At 38.7% G+C, this 24,566-nt stretch overlaps 1 pseudogene; it reads left to right on the top strand.

The window, feature by feature from the left end:
* Positions 1 to 8,163: 8,163 nt before the first annotated feature.
* LOC110590405 lies at positions 8,164 to 13,757 on the top strand (annotated as a pseudogene).
* The last annotated feature ends 10,809 nt before the right edge of the window (positions 13,758 to 24,566 follow it).

The raw sequence follows: 24,566 nt of genomic DNA, 5'->3' as shown, positions 1-24,566 counted from the left end.
CGTGGTGGATGGAGGGAGAGTTGAGGGTTTGCCAGTCTTCCAAACCAGCTGGCTCCAATTCTAGAGGAAGCTGCTCACCCGCCCATCTCATCACAGCTGAAGTGCCACAAAAGACACCACGAGCACTGGGGATGGAAATAAAACAATAGGAATAATAATACGAGATAGATAGAACAGGATCTCTGCTTAGCACTGGGAGATGTTCTCCAGACATCCACTCTGCCACTTTACAAAATGCGTGTGAGCATGTTCATACGTTGCAGATAACCTATGTGCAGACCTTCAAATACATAGACCCTGGAACGTGTTTCAGCAGGCCAAGCTCTCAGGAATCACCCACAGGCCAAGAGTCGAAGAGTTTCCCCCGTCCTTTGCACATTTGACAGGGTCCAATGTGGCACACCTGGAAATGCGGCTAAATGCCCACTCTCCTGTTTCAAGTTGGAAAAGGAGTAGGGAAAAGTACATCGAACAGATTCTCTTTCCAAGATCAGCCTGTGATATAGCAAATGAAAGGCTTTGAAAGGCAGGATTGCTGAAAAGGAAGCTTGTGTGGTTTCAAATTAGAAGTCATATTGTTGCACTCACAGTTGATCAAATAAATATTAATCACCAAATGTATTTATGTCACTTCTCACGCAATTGCAATATATTTCAAATGTGTTTTTAAATGGTGGATAAAACACACTGGGAGGGCAAAAAAAAAAAATCTCCTTTTACAGAACCTTAGATACTAGGCAGCTAGAGGCATATGTAGTAATTTACGAGAACAAAGGAATATGTTTGAATTCGTTTCTGTGTGTTTTCTGCTATTTATTCAAATCTAGTATAATCCAAATAATTTGATAGTCTTCAGAATCTGAGTACAATGATACCATGTTAAAAGTAAACTTTAACATAATGTTACAATGAATTAGTGTATTCACTTAAGTAATTTTTTCTAGTCTTAAGTCTGTAGAAATTATAAAACTAGAAAAATTAATTGTAATGGAAATTCTCATAATTTTTGAAAAAGATTATCCTAAATGATTACAAACACAGTTAAATGCAACCAAATGATGCAAAACAAAGTATAGAAAAGCTGCTGCTTTCGATATCCCTTGGTTACTTGGAGTAACATCTTCAGTCCTTAATTTCCAAATTTGTATGTTTAAGGACTCCTCCCTTTCTTTATAAAGGGAGTTGGTGAAAAGAATAATCAGACTAAAAATGCAAGCGTGTTGCAACCTAATCTTGCCTGTGCTATGTAGTAGCCCCCATGGCTTGTGTATATTGATATACCATTTAAATTCTGCGTTAGCTGTCATGGATTCATTTGTAAAGTTGCATAATGACCATAATGCCTATAGCCTCCTTCCAAATCGAGCTTGAAAAAAATTTTAAGGTATTTCTCAAGTGGTTAGAGTGATTTCTCATGAATGAGTACCTTGTCTTCTTTTTAGAGTAAGAAAAGTTGGTAGTTTTCCAGGAGCCAAATAAGGGGGCCCATGACAAACTCAAAATGAAAACAGGAACCAAGACAGTGGCTAGTTTATGCCTTTTGAAAATGCATGCTGACAGATTGAGGGTGTTCACCAATGTATAACATACAGTGAAACATCTGCCTTTTGGTTCAGTAGTATTTTCCTCAATAGCCCACCAATTTTCTTAATTTGGCAGCTGTGGCCTTGTGATTGAGGCGACCTTATTATATAGAAATGTTGAGAAGCAAGCTGTTCCTTGGGTCTGTAAAGTAGCAAACTCATGGGATTACATATTTTTAAAATGTCAATGAGCATGTGAATATGTGTGTGTGTGTGTGTGTGTTTCACCAAAGAGGGTCTCACTGAGTCAGACAACAGTGACACCAAAAGTTAAATGGAGAAAATGTTTTTTAATATATTTAGCTTGTTATGCAGTAATGTTACTCAATTCAGCATTGTTCAAAACAAAACCAATGATGAATAATATCTTGTTATATAATGACTAGTTTTTCCTTTCCTTGCAATAAAGTAAAGCATTTAAGAAAAAAAAAAAAAAAACACAAGCATCTCAAATAGCCTCTGCTTTGCTGCAAAAATAGACTGTGATGAGAGTAACTCTTCCAATCAATTATGCAGCATGGTTTTAAGTGAGGAAAAATTTCAACATACGTATCACTTCAAAATATATACAGCATGTATCTATATGTACAAACTGCGTAAATTTTGAAGGGCTACGAAGCATATATTTTGCTACACCAAAGCTCTGACTGTTAAATTGATTGCAAGAAAACTATAATTTCTTTTGCTGAAAAACTTGAGCAATATGAATCTTACTGGGATTATTTAAACTCAGTGGTGTGTGTATACATCTATATGTGTGTGGGTATAAACAACAGGATTTCTACAAATTCTCTTCAGTAGGCGCAGAAGCAACTTCTCTAACTAAAATATTGCTCTGAAATTGTCTCCTTTAAAAATGACGATAGTAAATGAACATACTTCAGATTCCACAGTCGATACATATGGACCCTGAACCTGACACCCACAGGGGGGTCACTTAATGTCATTCACTCCCTTTATATACATGCAGGGTTCATTAATGGTCTCCCTTTAAGAGCACCCTTTTAAAAGAATGATCTGCCACATTAGCCAGAGCAATGTGACTTAGACTTTTACATATATACATATACATACATACATATATGGTTTTTTTTTTTCATTTTGGCTGAATTCAAGAACGAGTCTGTAGGCTAAAAGAATTGATCTGTCACAAAGCAACAGATTGCAGTTAGAGACTGCCAACAAATCATAAGCAACAGTAGGTAATGACTAATTGTAACAGGAATGAGGGAACAGAGGGTGGGGACTGTTTCAGAAAAGGTAATGGAAAAAATGATCTCTCTCAAAAGAAATCAAACATTTTTGTTTTGATATTTGTTGTTGTTAAATCAAATAACAAGCATAGAACCTCTGCTCTTCTCCATAGTTCCTAGTGATGCTGATCAATTTGACAATTTCTAAGAGATCTGTGATTTTCCATCACAGGTTGTTTTTTCTGTTCTTTTATTCCTATTAATACTATTCTTTGACACAGTTTTGAGGTTTCTCAATGAATTACTATTTTAATACATTCTTTGGAGCTATACAATCTAAGACTTACAGAAAACCTTGACTATGACTTTCACTTTGTGGTAATGAATATACAACACTATCAAAAAAAAAAAAGAAAAAGGAAAGGAAAGGGATTTATGAAGATTTACAAGGTCCAAGAAATAGAATGGCAAGAACAATCATATGCATCTTTTTTACTGATTAAATATTGCAATTTTTAATTATCTATTCAATCTTACTTCCTCAGATTTTCACAAAATACTTCTAATTATCAACGTACACAAACATAAATTCGTTTACAGTAAAAACTTAACCTTCTAAAACTTTAAGTTATGAAATTACTTGGAGCTTGAGGTGCTTAAAGATATTAAACCCTGCACTAAGTTCAAATGCTTTGGGGACATTCTGTAAGTTTTGCTTCATTGCAACAACAATTAACAAGATTTTCTTTTTTTTTTTTTAAAGATTTTATTTATTTATTTGACAGAGAGAGAGAGAGCGAGAGCAGGAACACAAGCAGGGGGAGTGGGAGAGGGAGAAGCAGGCTTCCCACCGAACTGGGAGCCTGATGTGGGACTCGATCCCAGGACCCTGGGATCATGACCTGAGCCGAAGGCAGACGCTTAATGACTGAGCCACCCAGGCGCCCAACAATTAACAAGATTTTCTGTGTAGTTGAAACACAAGAATTTTGTGGCTCCCTGTGACTGCAGAGATTACAAAGCATATTGAATCAAGTATAATATATTTTTAGAGATCATCTAGTTTGTTTAACCTTAAATTTTTAATTTCAACCAATAAAGTGCAGCAGGATTGCCCATATACATATTCAAAAAGTAAAAAAGAACAATTTTCTTAATTGATGTTGTAGGCTAGTTACCCCAATCATTAGGTGATACAACCTATTTTGTCTCACTGATATTCTAATATCTAAATCCTCTGCTTTCTACAACATGTCTAGAATTCATGTCTATTTAATAACTACATCCAACATTTTTTGCCTCTTCATTACTCAAAGAAGAAATAAATAAAGGAAGCTAAGGACTACCCTTCTTTCTTAAGTCAACATTGATAGATGTCCCCAAAATTGTTTCTCAACAAACTCAACTCTTCCGCTGCTGGAAAAGAGAAGAGCTGTTCCAGAATGTCAAATTCAAAAAAAATTAGCCATTAAAGTAGAGACATAGAAAAGAGAAAGTAATATTTGCAGAAACAAATATCAGAACCAAATTAGATGGGAGGAGGATGAAAAATAATGATGAACAATGAACTATAGATCATTGAAGCAGCACATATGAGGGAAGGGAAGGAACTAAGGGCACATGAGATGCCATGAGGACAGCAGGAACCTTGTGAGAGGGACCAGAAACAAAAAATACTAACAGGAAAAATGTAAAGCTCTGACAAAGAGAAGTAAACCCATATCTGAAACCCATGAAACACTAATAGAAAATCAGAATTATACTCTGCTAAATTTTAAATAAATTTTCCCTCTATTGTGCCTCTATCGTGTTCTGATTCTTTAATACTAATAAACAGCTCAGCCTAAATCCAAGTCAGTAGGAATCATAGGCTCGGAGTTTCCCATCTATACGTATAATTGGTACGCACCTAAACTATTCTTCTGTTTCCAAGTATCAGGATATTTGGGGGGGAAAAAACAAAACAAAACATCAGCATATTGATAACTGAAAGTCTGCTAAAGCTATTCATATTTACCATAAAACTGTTTGGATCTCCCAAGGGGCAAACTAGAGATGAGTTCATGCTCCACATTTCAACACAAGTGCATCAATCTCCCATTATCACCTGTAGTCTTTACATCCAAACACAGAGCCAGGGCCTAGCCGCTCAACGGTAGTAATCCACTCTGGCCAGCACTCACATTTCAGGGGGTGCTGATGGACTGCTAGCACATAGAGCCAAATGCCAGGGTTACAGACAGTGCTCAGTTCACCAGATACAACAGAAACACCACCAGTAATTTTCAAGGACTGATGAAACACCCCCTGAGGTGGACCCATTCAATCATTCATTCATTCAGTAAATGAATCATTTGTTTCTTCATTCTTTCATTAAATACTTATCAAACACCTGCCTACCATGTTCCTGATACCATACAATCCTATACCCTTATGTCTTAACACTGTAAATATCAAACATATATTAGTGAAAATAATACAGTTCACAGCAATACCAATTATAAAACTTGAATTACCACCTCTCTTCCCCACATTCTGATTATGCCCGGCCTTTCACGTGGGTCTTGTTTATAACTATTTGATACATTTGAGTCAATTCAGGTAGATCCTCTGCTCATACAGAAATACTTTAATAGTCACGCTATAACGTAAGCTTACATGAAACATTTTTATCTTAAAATAAAAATATTCCTGGAAATATTTCACCTTAATATGAGTGAAATCACTTCTCAGCCCCTCCACCAAAGAAAAGAAAGGCAAGCATGAAAACATTGGATATTGGGATAGAATAAGGCACTGGAAAAGGGAGATGGAGGTACAGGAAACCAGGCATGACACCCCCATTTCATGATGGTGTCCAGGGCTAGCTTCACTTCAGCTCCAGGATGCATAAATTAAACTAATTCAGAACTGAGTGAGTTCGTTATTCATCTTATTTGTCTTGACCAAGTTGCAAAGAGAGATTTCCCATAATTTCATTCAGTAATTTGAAGTCTAATCCTTTCAACTGATGAATTTATAGATTTCAACCAAAATGAACAATCTCTTTTGTTTTTTGTTTCCAGACACCTCTGTGTCACCAAAATGCAGGCCCAGATTATGCACTGCCCAATGTATGCCCTTCTTTCCATTTTCTCTAAGTTTACTATTATCTTTTGAGGTGTTTTAACCAGACTGCATGTTCTGTTACATAGAGATTCAAGTTCATATGTACAAATATATATCACATATTTCCAATATATATTAAAATCACTATTCATATATACACCCACAACAGAATGTTTTCCTCACAAAATTAACTTAGAGCAATTGTAAGAGTTTGGTCAACATCATTATTCCATGTGTTAAAATAAATAGGTAACTGATGTACTTTCTATCCATAATAACTCAACTACGAGCACAATTTATGGTAGATTTTGGCTAATAAACTCGAAAATGACAAATACTTAGCAGAAACCTGACTATAGTAATTATTTAATGTAAATTAAGAATTAGCACTTTAGCCAATTTTTTTTTTTCTAAAATGAACTTGTTTATAAACGTTGGTAGTCGATTAAATAATTGTTTTTAAAAAATGACCGTTTCTTTGGAAGGCCCATGTAAAAACAAAACAAAACAAATCTCAGATTTAATCGCTGTAGGCCAAAATTTGAACTTTCCTTCGGGCTGTGCAGATTCAGACAGGATCATGACATAATTGAGCATTTACTGGGAAAATTCTCCAACCAACCCCCAACTGTTCCCTTATTTACCATCTCAAAATCAGAGCTGGTGATTTCTAAGGACAGGGAAAAGTGGGTGAGGGACCCTAGGTTGCTATTGAGAGTAATTCTCACAGGATTCTTAGGTTTGCCCTTGGTTTTTTCAGAGGGGACAGTGGCTCTTGAGCCAAATTTTGTATGCATGTGGTTCCTCCCAGTTTACACCACAGCACATTCGACTTCTCTACGGAGCTGTCCTTAGCCACTGAGACCTCGGTTCCTGCAGGTGACAGTATGGCTTTCTGCTGATTTATTAAAAATCTCCCATGTTATGGCTCCCGTGTACTCTCTGGAGTGTGATCATGTGACCAGTATAATCACAATCTGTCTCCCCGCTAACATTTCTCTACTTTGGTTATTTGTTTGATAAAGTGAGGAGCTTCCCTTTTGTTGCCCTTCATCAGAGCTTAATGTCTTTACTTTGGGATCAATATACTTTATGAATAATTTTATTTCCTTCTATTTTTATGGTCTTTTCTCCTCATTATCATACTGAGTTTATTAGCTGGTGCTGTCAGTATCTCTACCCTGTCATATGTTCCTGAGGTACAGTAAATATCACTTGTGTTGTAATTAATATGCACACCCTCTGCAGTAATTAAAGTACAGACCCCTTCAACCAGCTGAGCTTCCTACACTAATTCCACCTTATCTTCATAATGAACTTATTGTAATCTGAAACTACTACTGAATATTGTTCAGTAATGCTAGAAGAATGAAATCTAACGAGATGCAATAATATTTGTGAACATGTTAATATAAAAAATGAATTTAATTAGTCTAAATCTAATTAAATTTCCCATACAATTAAAAGCCTCCCCTTCCTTCCATTTTTTAACATCTAACAAATGCCACATTATTGCCCTTTCAGTTATTTCTACAGAGCAGCAGACTGGACAAGAGCTTCCCCCCCCCCCCAGAAGATACACACAGAAAAGCCTATAGGAAGCAGACATTGGACAGTGACATAGCAGGGAAATAGCTGAGTCCCTCTGAGGAACTACTATCTAAAATAGAAGACTTGCAAGAATTGGAAAAATCGAAAATCCGACCTTTCTTAAAAAAAAAAACAAAAAACTTGAGCAAAACAGTTTCTCAAATTTATCAAAAAATCTGTGAATCAAAAAATATGTCTTAAAAATGCCTAATGCCGTACGTACATCACAAGGGGCACTAAGGCACAGTCCCTGTCCTCAAGGAGCTTATATTTTAATGAAAGAAAGACATATTTCAACTCTGCACATATTTATTGGGCATCTTCTAGAAATAATGGAGACAGTGCGTGTCACAGAATCTCTAAGCAGGATGGAAAAGGAAAAGTCTAGCACTGAACTTGCACCTTGAGAGACAGGGGAGAGCACATTTGGGGCAGGACACTAGCTGTTGCTGTATGGATTCAGTTTTGCTGGAGAAAAAAAGTCTGTGTAAGTTAGGAAAAAAATAGACACAAAAGACTAAATCAAGATACATGATTGGCACAAAGGAGGAACATGGTGAGGAACTGCATGCACATTTAATAGTACACTTACATTGTCAGGAAACATTTCAACAAGAAAAGTGAGTGCGGGAAGTACGGGGCTGCACGAGGCAGGCAAACAAGCCCTCAAACTGGGTGAAGGGTCAGGCATGGCCACAGCAGTGCCAATCAGTGGGATGACTGCAAGGTGGAAAGATGTTACCAAGAGGGTAGAGCCCTGCTTTTTCAATTATTCACAGTAATGACTTGGATCTTGGAAGGAAAGAAATCATTTCCAAGACTGTAGATGAAACTAAATTAGCAGGCAGCACAGCATTAAGTACCAGTAACACACACACACACACACACGTATAAATATATCATCTTGAGAATTTAGAAGTGGTTTAGTGGTCAAAGCACTTGTCAATGAGGACAACACATTTACTCCCACAGTTGTTTTCTTGTCTGTTTGTTTTTTAAACTACCCCGGCTGATGAGAGATTTATAAGACATGTTAATGAATGGATCACTTGGAAGGAAGTTACCAAGTTATGTCATTCCTCCAGAAGTAGAATCTAACCTCCACCATTCCTTGGCACGTGTTCTGGCATTCTCAGGGCAATGATGGATCGGCTCCCCAAGAAAAAGCAACATCTACTCTTCTACTAGACTTGATATGAATTCAGTTGGGAAAGAACAAGAAGCGTTTAGAGCAGCGTCCATGCAATAGTCTCTGCAAAATTATCAGTGAGCTTGCTTTTAGACATGAAATGTCCCTTGGCAACAGTGCCTATCCCCATGCCTCAACTACCCCTGCTAACACCACACATGATTCTTACCCCGCCCTGCCCCCTATTTGGTCTTGAGCTTCTACTTTGAAATTGCACTTTTTTCTTAATGCATTAAGTACACAGAAGTTTGAAAACCTAGAATCAGGGGCGCCTGGGTGGCTCAGTCGTTAAGCGTCTGCCTTCGGCTCAGGTCATGATCCCAGAGTCCTGGGATCGAGCCCCGCATCGGGCTCCCTGCTTGGCGGGAAGCCTGCTTCTCCCTCCCCACTCCCCCTGCTTGTGTTCCCTCTCTCGCTGTGTCTCTCTCTGTCAAATAAATAAATAAAATCTATAAAAAAAAAAAAAGAAAACCTAGAATCATCTCATGCCATCCCCTAATATAATCAAATGAAGACAATTTAAATTGTATGTAAATTACACCAGTCAGAAGGCAAAGAGTTCTGGGCACCTGGATGGCTCAGTTGGTTGAGCAACTGCCTTCAGCTCAGGTCCTGATCCTGAAGTCCTGGGATCGAGTCCTGCATCGGGCTCCCTGCTCAGCGGGGAGTCTGCTTCTCCCTCTGACCCTCCCCCCCTCTCATGCTCTCTCTCTCTCTCAAATAAATAAATATAATCTTAAAAAAAAAAAAAAGAAGGCAAAGAGTTCTGAGTAGAAACCTGACAGTCTAGGAAGTTATCCCAAAAAGCAAACTTCTAAAAACTCTTTGCAACAAAGAGCTTCAGTGATGAAAACAAATAATATGTGGAAATGTATTGCTACAGCTATGCATTGCAAATCAAAGGAACTAAAATAAAGTTAGGCATTCTCTAGAAGAGTGCTCACTATATTTTAAGGAAGATTTAAATGTGCTTCAAAAGGGCAGCATGGAGAAAATGGAATGATACTGATACCAAAAATAAATTACAAAGAAAATCTGAGCTGTTTTGCTGTTAAAAAATAAAACTAAAACATGTTGACATCTACCTGATATCAAATATGTTAACGTTGATCCTGACTATCAAAGGGAACCTATGCCTATGTAGAAGGAAATCTGGTAGGAATGAATGGAGATCCTAGAAGATATACTTTTAAAATTCCTGATTGAGAAAGTTTTGGTTATGCCACTGAAAATCAGTGAATCCAGAATGTCAACCCATTATTAGAGAAGTCAAGAGAAGTCAAGAAGTGGGTGTACATGTCTGTGTCTGTGTATGTATGCATTTGGATATACGAGAAAGCAAAAACTGGAGCTCGGAAAATTAAGTAAAGTGACATTTCCTTCAGTAAGCTCTACCAAACTATTAACTGAAAATAGAATAATTTATCTTAATTTACATTTGTTCATCTTTAAGCTTTATGTTCAGTTCACTATAGGAGCCGAACCTGATGTTGAAGAATGGTCTCAAAGGGCAGGAAAAGTTCTAAAAATTTTAAGTAAGTGTTGCTCATAAGTCTGTCTGCATTTCTGAAAATTGTTCATGTGAAGGATGGGCTTGGCTTTGTAGCAAATATTTTGTGACTCATGATTTATTTTGCATACTCAGCATAGTTGGGAGCAATGCTAATGTTTATGGATTATTGCACTAACTTGGAAATTATAGTGTAGTATGGGTAATTCAATAGGAGCTTTCTTAGAAAGCAGATGTACTTATATTTGCTCATTGGTGAGGTTAGTGACAAAGTCTAGGAACCAAAGTGGAAGACAGATGTCAACTCTATGCAGGATTTTTGCACCTGTGATGTGTGTGTGTGTGTGTGTGTGTGTGTGTGTAGGGGGGTCAATTCCAAACTTCCATTTGGTGATATACTCTTGATTCAGTAACAGCTTGTAGGCAGGCTGTGTTCATAGGGAAATGTCATTAAGAAAGGTTTCTGGGGCACCTGGGTGGCTCAGTTGGTTAAGCATCTGCCTTCGGCTCAGGTCATGATCTCAGGGTCCTGGGATTGAGCCCCACATCAGTCTCTGTGCTTAGCAGGGAGTCTGCTTCTCCCTCTCCCTCTGCTCATGCTCTCTCTCTCACTTGCTCACTCTCTCTCTCAAATAAATAAAGAAAATCTTTAAAAAAAAAAAAAGAAAGATTTCATCATGAGCCTCCTGGTGTCTTCTCTAGCTCCTCTCGTCAGTTTGTTTACGTACTGGACCATCAATCCCTTAACATCACCCAGTTGAAACAAAGAATAAAACATGACAACTTAATGACAAACAAGATGGAAAACAGAACATGCTAGGATGCTTACCTAAAAAACTTTCTTAAAGGAAACCACTGATGATGAAAAGAAAGTTTAAAAACTGGGAAAGTTAAAGCTATTCTCATTCTGTGTGTGTACTGTATGTATATATACACAGTATACATATTCGCATTTAAAATGTTCTTTGATAATTTAATACTACTGACATTGGTATAAAACACAAATAGCAACATTTCTCTCTCCCTTCTTTCCGGAACTACTGAGGTGAGTTTGATAATGTACATAAAATCTTTTAATCTACTGAATGTTAGAACTGTCACAATTTTCTTCTGTAGTTATCACTTTCCTTTGGTCATAAAAGCCCTAATTGTATTATAAGGTGTCAAAGCAAAACCAAAAACTCCAATTTGCCTTCCTTTCTTTCCCAGGCTTAACTGAATGGGATTCTAAAATTAAATTTCACTGGTTTGCAAAACTCTCCTCTCAAATTAACACAGAAGTGATTGAAGGCATTTTTAGGTACACCTGCTCAAGTATTTTAATAAGAAAATGACTTAGAAATTGGTAGATATAACACTATTGTTGGTATAAACTAAGCCATGTCTCACAGTACAGATAGCTCAGGTAGAATCCATCTTGAATACTTTGATTCCTCCAACTTATCTTTGTACCTAGCTTCTGTTTCAGATAAAGACTTATGCCCAAATGCTCACTGGATGCCCAGCATGTTTGCTTGTGGCAGCTAAATAACGTATGGAGAAATGATAGAGTTAAAATCTAGAAAAATTATTCTCCTGTATATATTCAGCATTAAGACAGAGATACCCATTGGCAGTTACCTGCTTGGCCCATTTCGCCAAGGTCCCCGCCAAGCTGTGGGCCCATGTTGTAAGCTCTGGCGAGTTGCAGCACCCCCAGGGGGCCTGCAGTGCCTCCAGCTGGTCCATCACCAGGGGCCAGAATCTGGCCCAGGAGCCATGGTGGCGAGGTCTGCTGCTGACTTACAATGAGGACCGCACAGTGCAGTTCTGGGAGGTCCCCAGCCATGGCACTGTGGCCACTCTGCAAGCTTAGCAGAGCTGTCCTCTTCCAGGCCGACTGCAAGCATGTCAGTAGGCCAGCCCATTGGCCTGGCAAACACGCCAACAGGCTAGGAGACGACTGGTCACCCTTCTGCAGGATGGGCTGCTTGGACATCAACAGCCACGATCCAGTCCTGTCCGTGGAGAAGGTGGTACTCTGCAAGGACGCAGCTCAGATGGTGGTGGTTGGCACTGCAGGCCAGGTGCTGATGCTGGAGCTAAGCAACGTGGCATCAGAGCAGGTGGTCAGCACGACCTCCTCCAGGACTGTGAGGGCTTGGGCTTCACATGGAAGGGCCAGGAGTGGCTGAGCTCTCACCCTCTGGCTTCCAGCCCCATGTGCTGGTTCAGTGCCTGCCGCCAGCTGCTGTCACATCCATTTCGAGAGAAGCCTTAGGAGCCTTGCAGCCTTTTGCATCAGTCATGGCTATGGCCTCTTCAACTACCAGTGCAAGAGCCCTGTGCTGGCCAAGTGCACCCTTCAGACCCAACAATCCCTGGGGCTGTGCTCCCAGGCGAAGTTGCTCACTGTGCCAGTCTTTCCCGCGCAACTGTTCATCCGGAAGAGCCGCGTCTCAGGCAAGAAGCGGCAGCTAATGCTCACGGCAAGTTGCAGGAGGCCCCTGCGTGGAGCAGGCCCGCCCCGAGGATGAGGAGATGATGATGCCCGTGCAGCCCCGCATCGAGCCCTGCTGGCTGAACACTCCCTATCCAGTACTATGTGCTGCCTCCGCTTCCTGACACGTTCCTTGGATATGCAGCCCGCCCCAGACCTCCGTGTGGCACGAACTCAGGCTCCATGTTTGCCTACGCAATGGCTGTGCGAACAGCGAGAACAAGGCGGGAACGGTGGGAGGAGCAGGCATGGAGATGCAACTGACACACTGCGCGCCCGCCTTGGCTTCGCGGTGCAGTACGTGCGCGGCCACGCGCTGCCTGCATTCTGAGTGGCCTCGCGGGACCTGGTGCAGCTGCCTGACTTGCAGGGCGACCATGCCTTGCACACTGCCTCTGAGGAGCAGTTCAAGGTGTTCACAATACCCAAGGTGAGCGCCGAGATCAAGGTCAAGCTGATGACCACAAGGGCTTTTGCCCGCACAAAATGGCACTTGTTACGTTTGCCAGTGTGGCCTATAAGGGCTATACCAAGACCTGCCAGGCCTGCCTCACCAACCTGAGTGACATCCACATCTTCTCTGTGCCTGGCCTGTGATCCCAGAACCACTATTCCTGCATCTGGAAGGAGAACGTCAGCGTCATTTCCCTCTGTGTCTTCACATGGCCGAGTCGGGGCTTTTACCTGATGTTCCCAGTCGAAATTTGAACGCTTCTCCTTAAGTGCCCAGAACATTGCAAAGCTGCTCACCTATCTGGACACTAGCAGGCTGCATGATACTGCCCATGCCAGCTGCAGGTTCCCAGGGTCACCCAAGCTGAGCCAGGCCAATGGAACTCCGGGCATCATGGTGGCCCCATGAATCTGCCATGGGAGCCCTGGTCTTGTCTGCAGCAAGGGAACAGACACCCTAGAGCCACCAGAGGCCATCCTCTTGCACATGTCCATGGACTTGGCCACCAGTGACTACACCACGCTGGACCCAACAGGAGATGGTAGGATGAAGGACGTGAAAGATTTCCTGGGCTCCTCAGAGGATTCTGAGAAGAATCTGGGGTACCTAATGTAAGAAGAGGCTCAAGCCTGCATCATGTTGGTCAAATGAGGAAGGCCAGAACTCCCAGCCACCTGCCCTGTTGGGAGCTGGGATCCAGCATCCCTGGCTCCTGCCTGTCCCTTCACTTGGACCAATACCTGCTAATCTGTGGGCTCTGGTGGGATCTGCCCACCTTGGCCTCAGGGCGTGGGCCCAGTACTCAGCCCAGAGCCTCTGGGGCGCATTCAGACTGGCCCCTTCAGATCGGCTACCCTGGGGGCCCAGTGCCACAGGAAGAGGAGAGCTGAGGCTAGCAGCCATGCCATCTCCTATTCCACACACCATTCTTCCCACCTTCCTTTGCAAAGAGTATTTTTCTAATGCCTGTGCTGGGCTGGACAGTCATTTCTAAAACTATTTTGATACTTGCTCCTGAGCCAGCTGCCTCCCACATCCAGCCTGTGCATGAGTGCACCCGGTATGTACATATACATATATGTGACTGGGAGTACTGCAGGGCACACGGGTCTAGGACCTGGGCTGGTGTGGGGGTGGAGGCAGGATAGGTTTCCCTTAGACTGTACCTTGGGGTTTTTTTTCCCCCTTTTATTTTGTTAAAATTTGAGTTTTAATGTCAAAAATACTGATTTTTTAATATTGAAAATGGAAGCATGTAATGACTCTTAAGGGGGGGAAAAAAGACAAGAGTGCCAATAGAATGAGCCAGAACAAATATTTTAGTTATGATTTTTACATTCCATGATTCTCTCTACCTAGCATTGCTACCCAGAATGTTGTTGAAGCCATGGGAAAGGAATCAGATACTTATTTTTAGCTAAAACATTATGGAGTTTAGGCCTGAATTTCATAAATGATAAGGTTACCCATGTGCCTTTGAGAAAATGCTGAGAAACTTTCCTGGGCCTCAATCAGAAAATATAAGTTGTGAACTTCTTTAATGGCTGTGCCTTCCAAAGTAGAACAAAGGGAAAGAGTTATTGAGGTAACTAAAACAAAGCAAGAAATACTGCAGAAAAGGAGAAAAATATTTTTCCCCAGGTCTGAATCTAGCAGCTCAGAACACATGAAGGAGATGAATGAACTGAAAAGGTATTTGCAGCTGAAGAGATAGTTGCTGAGCCATTATTTCTTGTGATGCTATGAGATATTTATAACAACAAAAAAACCTCTTGAAAATAAAATCAGCACCCAGTTTCTCAGCAACAAACAACCTTCAGATTCCAGTAGCAATATTATACCTTAAACACTAGTTCATGTTTAAATATTTTAATAATGACTTAAATAAAAATTTGTGTTTTCTATATCAGCTGTGTTTATATTCAGATGCTATTTTCAGAATATTTCCTTTAATAACCTTCTTTTCCCATATCTATAATAATAAAGATAAACTTGGAGCAAAATATTTTCTTTTTGGACTGCTTCCTTATCCTAAAACTCTAATCAAATCATAATATTTAAAAACTTTTAAGTTTTACATGTGCTACTTAATTTTTTAAAGGAAAATATTAAAAGTATATTTTTAGAAGTCAAAATTTTTGTAATCCAAAGAGCATTATGGAGTCCAGTTTGAAAACATGCTCTGCTATGTTTCCAATTTAAAAAAATAGTAATATACATACAGTGCTTGACATCTCCCTTTGTGAGGTGTAAGTTCCAGAAAGCAGGCAACATTACTGAAACATCTGTTATTTCACATTTTCCACTAAATGGCTTTCCTGGTCACATGATCACAAGAAATTACCACCATGCTTGTAGTCATTAGAGATATTGTAGTTTATACGACTGGCTTTCAGTTCTACTCTGTTGGTATTGGTACATCCAAAGTGAAAGAGGTGAAGGATGCTGTTCAGGTGTATCAAGTGATATCGTATTGGCCTGAAATATATCATGTATCTCCCGAAGCTCTTGGACTCGAGATATTCTTTGCATGTAAACTAAAACAAAACCCATTTAGTTGTAACCCCCATGCAACACTTAGCTAAAATCAAATCTGAGATGTATTCTTTTTCAAATAAGACTTTGTCTTCTATGCCATATCAAAGCAACTTGTTGACAAGTGAAAAGTAAATTATACATGTGGTAAGTTTTATCTTGGTTTGCTTTCGGGGATTGCTTTTGTGTGTGTGTGTTTGTTTTTCTTTGTTTCAGTTTGTTTGTTTTGTTGTTGTTATATGATGCCAAACAGTTGATTTCATAGATTAATTTTTTGTCGTGGTAGTGACTTAATTAGACAGGTTCTTTAATTTGCCGATGCTTAGTACACAATCTTATAGACACAGCCTAAATGAGGGCTTTGCACGTTAAAGGATATACACTTAGGAGAAACGCAATACAAAACGGAGTAGAAATTGAGAGTTTCCGAAATAATCTATACTGACTTCTGATTCCAAATCCACTTCTAAATTTTTTTCATATTTCACGACACATTCCTTAAAACAATAACAACAACAACAAAGGCAAAAAAGAATGTTCTCTAAGAACATTACATTGCATAGCTTAAAAACTAACATTGAATTCACTGTGGTGATTTTATTTTTCATAAGTAGCCACAACACCTCCCTCCCGCATGCTTATCTTAGATGTAACTTTGACACCACCCCCCACAAGAGATGAGGTCTGCGTGCCCCCTCTTAAAAGTGGGCTGGCTTTGTGGCTGTTTCCTCTAACAGTGTGGCTAAGTTGCTAAAGGCCATGAAGCTTCTGCTTTGTTAACTAAAATACTTGTTCTTAAAAGCTTGTACAAAGCCCCGTTGCAGAGGCCACTCTGCTGTGAAGGAGCCGAAACCCACCCAAAAGGAGAAACCGCATGGAGGTCGTGAGATGACAAGGGGAGAGAGCAATGTCTAGGAGCCCCCAGCTGCGGGGGCCTCTCACTTTTCTAGGTCTGGCCACCATATGACTGCAACCCCAAGAGAGACCCTGGGCCACAACTATCCGGCCGAAGCCCTCCCAAATTCCCACCCGCAGAGCCCAGGAGAAATAAAACAATGGCTGTTTTAAAGCCCAAAGTTTAGAGAAATCAATATATTTATAGATCATGTATTAAACAAATGTTTGTTGAATGTCTACTCTGTGCCAGGCAATATCCTGAGTACTGAATCCTGCAAAGATTTTTGTGCCCCCCAAAAGTTTAATTAATCCCTTCATCCTCTGTGTTTCCATGGCTCTCTTTAGATAAGTAAAATAGCACTTATTTCTTTTGTCCATATTGTGTAAGTTGTATACATGTTTGATTATAAACCTCTCAATTCAGGATCTGGCTCTCAGTAAATTTTGTTTCCCTCTGTAGTGTTCTAAAGTGCATGCAAATGTTCAGTGATCGATATACAGCACCTATCTGGATAAGAAAATTCAATGCAGGGAAATGACAATATTATCCCCCATGGTACAAATGAAAAGCTAATAAAGGTTTTAATGCATGACTTCTTTAAAATAGCTGAAGCTTTCAACTGGAGGAAAAAGAAGTAGTTTTTAACACATTTGAATATGTGATCTTTATTATTAAGCTACTTATTGAAGCAGTCAAAAAAAAAAAAGCCTTTTTCAAATACTCCTAGTCATTAGTAAATAAGCCTTATGTTTTTAAAATAACTGTCCCTTAAACTAGTTTTGTTTTATTTGTCAATTAGTGTGTTCCCACAGTTCTAGATTATTTTGTTCTAACTGTAGCCTAAAAACGGGCCTTGGAGAGGATGAAAAAGTACGGAGTGTCCCAGACCTCCTAGTTACGATCTTCCTTGCTACCACTAGTCTATGCTGTTGCACCGAGTACAGAATGCTCATTCAGTGTCTACAGGCATGTTACAAGGACCACTTTTGCCTACGATTTTTAGCTCAAATGGAAAAAAGTCAAATGCCTGATTGTTTCCTCCAATTAGAAGCAAACAATTTAAAAACAATTCTTTTCACAAAAATATTTTTTTAATTCATAAATTTAAGTATTTAAAACTTTGTCAGTGCAGGGGGAAAAAATCTCTTTTGGGGGAAGGGGGACCTCCCTTTCTAATTTTGAATAGAGAAGCAATCCAATCCTCATAACTATACATTTCTAAAATGTTCAGTTTTTGCTACTTTCTTCTGGTCCTCTATCCCAGTTTGATCTATATTTAATGATCAAATGAGTTTCCAAATCCCATGAATTCTACCTCAGCACTGCTTTCCCTACCTAGCCCATTTTCTTCCCTTTCTGTTTGTATAATTCAGAACCTTAATGTCTGGAAATTGAATAATATTGCAGGCAAACATTTATGAAGGACTTGACTTTTTGAAGCCCTGGGCTAAGGGCTTCGTAGATGCTACCCTGTTTAAACCTCACATCAACGTGATGAAATGGATTCTAAAATTACTCCTGTTTAACCCATGAGGAAGCCATGGAGGACTTGAGAACTAAGTAATTCGTCCCAGGTCATAGTCAGTAGTGGTGGAACCAACATGCAAATTAGAGAGTGGGACCCAAAGCCCAGGGTTCTAATCTACTTCTCTGACTTGTGGCTAGAAGGGACTTTAAAATCTAGTCCACTCATCATCTGATGCTTCATGTTCCTTTGACATTCCTGCCAAGTTGTCAGCAGCCTATGTTGGAACGTCTCCAGTAACTGTCATAATGGTCTCCTCTCTTTCAATTCCAACTCAACCTCTGTTCTGTACCAGATTGTTACCAAAAGGTTTTTTTGTCATATCTCCCCTGTGCTCAGATAAACATCTCACATTCCTAAACAAAGCAACTATGATCACTTCAAATATCCTAAACTCCCTCTACACCTATTCATACTCTTCAATTCACAACTTGTGTCTAGAATCCTACTTCTATGGTGTCCTCATAGGGATAATATGCTATTTCCTCCATTCTAGAATATGGTCCTCACTGACTCTATCTCAACATACCCATATTCTTATCTTTCAAGAGGCTCTTAAAATTGAAACAACTTTTGCCACACATTGTTTTCTATGGTCTGTCGTAACTACATGTCTGACAAAATTCAGAAACCAGCAGCTCTGACTTTGCCTGTTCTCCTGACTGATCTACCAGCTATTTGAAAATAGTCACAGTTTTGTCTTAATGTCCCTTTAAGACACTTGCAGTGTTTTATTATAAAATATCAAGAAATATTCGATGGGTACATGAATACATGGATAGATGGATCAAAGCATTAAACACAAAACAAGTTCCATTGTTTCTGCATGTATAAAGTAATGCTTCAAAAATGTTTGAATTCAAATGACTGGCTCTTAATAAAGCCTTTAGAAACCCTCACACTTGTTACTAATTCACTGCACTTAACAGGTCTTTAATTAACAGAACCAAATATTTGGCCTGATTTAAAGACTAGTTCTTCAAAATAGTTTTTGACAAAACCATACTTGATTAAGTTTATTGGTTCAGTTCATTTCATTTGGTATAAAGCAAACATCTTATGAACCTTAACACTGTCATCTGTTCAACATTTTATTATTTACAAATATAGAATACACACCTATTGTTATCAACTGAAATACCAAGGGTAAACTGAAGGTCATCAGGGGTCACACACAGTGACAAAGGGGAAGAAAAGTGAGCATTACTCTTTAACTATAATTTGTGGTAACTTGCATTTGTAAAGATAATAGTCAATAGAAATAGTCAATATGTGTGTATGTGTGTCTTTCTTTCTTAAAGAAAGACACACATGACCCAAAATAGTACTGGATTAAAAAAAAAGACTACTTAGTTAATTCATGGGGAAAAAAAAAAAGATTAAGATTCCAAACTGAAATATTTGAGAAATAATTAGCCTTTGGTAAAATTCATCGTCAAGTAGAAATTCATTTTTAATCATGAAATATATTTTTCCTGTGCTATTTTAGCTTTGTTTTAATTTGCTATTTAGCAGTGCCCTGAAATATTAATAATTTGTTTAATAAATTCCTTCTAACTCTTAATAGATTTTTAATGAAGAAATTTATCTTAGAGATCTCTGTGAGAATTGCTATTACATACTTTCTGAAAGTGTTAAATTATTGACCTCCTGAGTAGTTTCATTTGAACCTCTATCTTTTGCTTGCCATCATCTGTGTTCAGATCTTAGAAGCTTTGTGAAATGTAAAAAAAAAAAAAAAATGAAAAATTATCGATCCTATGAGCCATAAAAGCAGATACTCTAGAAATGAGAAGAAAAATGTTTTATCTACAGAGTTAATTTACCAAAAAAAAAAGTTTTCTTTCCAGATTATAGTGTCAAATCACTTATAATTAGCCTGATGAATAAAATAAGCCCATAGTACTTAAAACCTTGGATTGGTGTAGAAGGAAACAGTCCCATGGGGGTTCCATCGTTGGTCTATTTTCTACAAACATGCACCTAGCAGCAACTCCTACAGGGTTGCCTGAATGCCAGGGCTGTAAACAGCTCCAAATAAATCCCTTTCTCCATGCTGATTTTCAGCACATGGGAAGGTCTGCTCTGGAGTTTGACAGAGTCAAGGTGCATTCTTTCAGAATCGCCAGGATGCTGACTCCCCTGTTTTCTTCTCTCCCGGATTATGACAATAAAACACAATGCTCAGCTTTGAAAATAGGTAAATTTGTAGAGAAAGGAAATTTATGGCGCTTTCATACCCCAAGCCATTCATGCCCCAGGGAGAAATTTATACCGGGATTATCTGTGTAGATTTTGGAGACAACATGGTTAGTGAAAAGCCTGTGGGCTTTGCAGTCAATCAGATCTGGATTTGATCTCTGGCTCCTCTGTTTACTAATTATTTAACTTTTGATTATTGGTTTAACTTCTCTGAATCTGTCGCTTTATAATCTTACCAACCTTATCAGATTGAGAGGAAAGATTAAATGAGATAAAGCATTTATCATTTTAAATGTTTGTTACCAAACCCCACACATAATAAATACCAGTGCCTTTGGTGGTGGCCGTGGCGGTTAAACCCGCTGTCGCTTCCAAAGCCAATCCTCTCATCTGGGCAAGAATGGAGGCTGTGAATTAAACTCATGGGAAAGTTCTCCAGTGGACGTCATTCTGTGACACCTCAAGGACTAATTCAGCATTGAGATTAAAACTCGGATTTCGCAGGAGGGGTGTAGACTAACAGTATTTCTCTGCCCTGAATGCCCAGGGAGAGCCAGTGACAAATGGACAGTATGCGGGAATGGCTGTCAGGTCAGACAGATCTAGGTTCTTTTTGCTTGTTTTGTACTTACTTTGTTTTGTTAGCATTTCTGAACAGAGAAACCATAGGAAATCTAATTGAATTGTCTACATCTCAGTTTCCTCATCAGCGAAATATGAAAATAATGACATATCCTTAATTCACAACAATTACTTCATGCTAAATTTTATGCCATGTAATATTAGCAACATAGCTTAGATTCAGATCCTCAGAAAACCTCTTGATCCTGTACAGTATGGATCTTGTGGCCCTGTGTTTCAGGGTTCCTCAAGCAGAGTTCCCAAGTTTCTTTGAACACCTGTTCTTAGAGATGCTCTGAGAAAAAGAATAATAAAGAGTTCCATGGACAAAATACATTTGGGTAACACTAAACCTTATACCCCTTTCTTGGAGAGTCACAGTTAATACTGGCATGTTAAAAGCCTTGAGAAATTACTCAGCAAAGAAACCTAGACAGCTCAATGGTCCCCTGTGTTTTCCAAAATATTAAATATACAATAAAAATTATTAATTGTATAGCCTCCTCCCCTTTCTTTTTCATAATACCTTTTGGGATGGAGGTTTAGCAGAAACACATTGGGAAACATCAATGGCCCTGTTGTCCTCAGATTAGCTACAATTTTGTACTAGGTGCAAAGGATGTGAATTGCCAGATGACACAGACATCCCAGATGGAGGGAGCTGATACTTTCTGATGGCTGCAGAAACCAGCTCCGGCCAACCCATGTCCAATGTCAGTGGTCCCTTGGCCCCACAGAGTGAATTCACTCTGTAACTACTAAGTGGACTTGCACTTTTGTTCTCATCTTTTAAAATTGCCCTGTCACATTGAAAGAGGTAAATCCTGGGAAGAGGGAAAGTGACACATGCAAGACCCAGAGAAACTTGATGGAGACATTAGCATAACTAATATGCATCACTGAGCATGGATATCTTGCACTGATAATCACATACACTTATGGATATGATTCAGGATTCTATGAACATTTAATTATAGGCAAACTAGACCAAAATCTGAAAAACAAATCAGATCAAAATCTGATTACTGCAGGGAGGGTCAGGGGATGTTACTGTTAAACTTCTTAGCACCTAGCCAAGCAGCAAGCCTTGTCGACTGACCTATTATATATAAGATACAGTACTACTCACTGGCTGTACCATGATTCATGAGACACACACATGCTCTCCTAAAAGAGTGTCTGGCACAGAATAGGCCCTTGCTAAATAATTGCTGAATATATGAACAAACTAATACAGGGAGTTTTACTAGGTCCTACAAAAAGGCCTGAATTTATATTACAAAATGAAGATAAGACTATTGCTGGTATTATTTATGAATGTCTGGTATTAATTTACTTAAGTTCACATCAAACAGTTTTGATCAAATTTTCAGTCAGGTTCTAATTTGCTAGTTGTATAAAGAATTAAGGATGAGGCTAGCAAAAAAGCTAGTTGAACTTTTGCATGGGAAGAACACTGAAATTTGGTGTAGGTCTATAGGGGAAGCAAGCATGTAACTTACCTAAAGAAGTCAGACATCTGGGGCCATACTCTGAGTGAAAGGACATGGTCAACATGGAACCTGAAATGTCTCAGGGATATATATCTGCAAAAGAAGTTTCAATCAATGCCTGGAGTTTGGGTTAGAATTCATCAGAGGGATAACACAGAAAGTTTCCACAAGGAAGAATTTTTTCAAAAAGAAAGACTGCAGTTTGAGGAGAGAGTGAAGTAATGAATCTGACTGAGAAGGGAGTGCAGATGTAGGAGAGAAGAGTGTCCCTTAAGTTTAGGGGCAAAGCCCAATCTAGAACCACAGAAGAACTCAGGGAAGAAGTGAGAAGGGTGCATTTGATGTACACCAAGTAATTTTGTATAAAGGGTTCCTTATGGTTCAGGTGAACATTAGTCCTTTGACTAAAGAGCAGTGGCTTTTGTTTCCATGATATTTTATGGCAGCCAACTAGCTTCTGACATACTGAAAAATCCATGGGAAATAATTCAGGCACACAAATTGCTTTGAATGAGGGCTGAAGGGAATGCACTTACCCATGGAACATTCTAAGATCATCACAAAGTGGGCCAAACACATGGGATTTGGGTAGAGAGACCTGGGACTCAATCCTGACCCCACCACTTATTTCTAGTTACATGACCTTAGGTAAGTCATTGAGCTTAGTGAGTTTTAAAAACTCAACTGGTTGAAATAGACATTTGGAAAAAAAAAAAGAAAGAAAGAAAGAAAAAGAAGACAGACATTAGCAAAGCTTGTGTGAAGTTAAATGACTGGTCTATAAAAGTGCTTAGCTCATTGTTTCCCACATATTGCATTGTCCAAAGACTACCAGCAAATTATCGTATTTGATGGAACTAGGCCGATATATCTGTATCTTTGTTTTCCATTTTCAGTGAAAATTTATCACACTAAACTACGAGGAAATAAAGTCAAACAAGGAGAGCAGTTTGGTGCACTAAATAGGTATCTCCCTGACTTTAAATTTTCCTGTCTACTTTGATCATATTACATTGCCCCCAGATATTTCTAAAAGTTTAGATGCACTATCCAGCATTTTTGTCTATTCCATGTATGTTTATTCTGATGTGAATATTAGGATAAGGTATTTTCACCAGGTGTGCTTACTTTTTAAACTTTGTGATACTTCAGAGAGACACACAGAATGTTAACACCAAACTGAATTTTTTTTCATGCCAGACTATAAAAGTATAAAGGACATTTTTATGTAATCTTGCCTTTAATAAGACCAAGGAATGCAAATCTTTATTTTCTCTCCTTACACGTGTTTCTTAAAATATTGTTTCTACATCATATTTCAGTTTAAAGATGAAAGTACTTTTTAATGGTGCCCAAAAATATTTATATGTGAGTATGTAATAAAGCATTAGTTGAGTGAGTCATGTTAAAATATAACCACAAGAACAGTTATTAGCTTTCCTATATAAACGCCAACAGAAGTAGTTAATGTCAATTTACTTTCTCATTCTTAAGTGAGATACAAAATTCCTTGACTAATTATTTAGATCAATTTAATACGTTAAAGAGAAAAAATTCCAAATTTTGCAAATTAAAAAATCCATCTCATTGACTATTAGTATTTAAAAGTTCAAGAATACTTCAGAAAATGAATATCCTCTGTCCATTAATTGCATTAAATTAAGATGTACTATTAAATACACGTGTACTAGTTAAATACATATGTACTAAATGTGAGGCTCTAAAGTCAGATAGCCCAGATCCCAACATTTACTATTTGGTGCAAGAACCTCTATTTTGCTTAGATTTCTCATCTGAAAAAAATGGAAATAATCTTAATAAATTGTGGCATAAATTGTATAAAGTGCTTTAGCCCAGGACATTGCACATAGCAAGACTTCAGTTAATATGAGTTCTGTGTTTAGTGGTAGTAATAATGGAACTCTATCTCCGTTCTTTTTCCTAACCTACATGACTTAAAATTAATTTAAACAACATCAGGACCTAGACCTGGCCTAAAATATCACATTATAGCTATTATAGGTCACCTCTGTTTTGAGTGTTTTATACATGTATTTCTCACACTTGGTTTCAGACCTCATATATACCTTATCGCCTTAGGTAAAACTGCTTCTTCATTCATCCACATATCTGAAGAGCTGCTAAATGACTCAGCTAAAACTTCTCACTTAAGGCCATTTTAATTA

The sequence above is a fragment of the Neomonachus schauinslandi genome, chromosome 10, assembly GCF_002201575.2.
Source record: "Neomonachus schauinslandi chromosome 10, ASM220157v2, whole genome shotgun sequence".
Lineage (NCBI taxonomy): Eukaryota > Metazoa > Chordata > Mammalia > Carnivora > Phocidae > Neomonachus > Neomonachus schauinslandi.
Note: the sequence above shows the minus strand (reverse complement) of the source record. Positions and strands in the feature narration are given on the sequence as shown.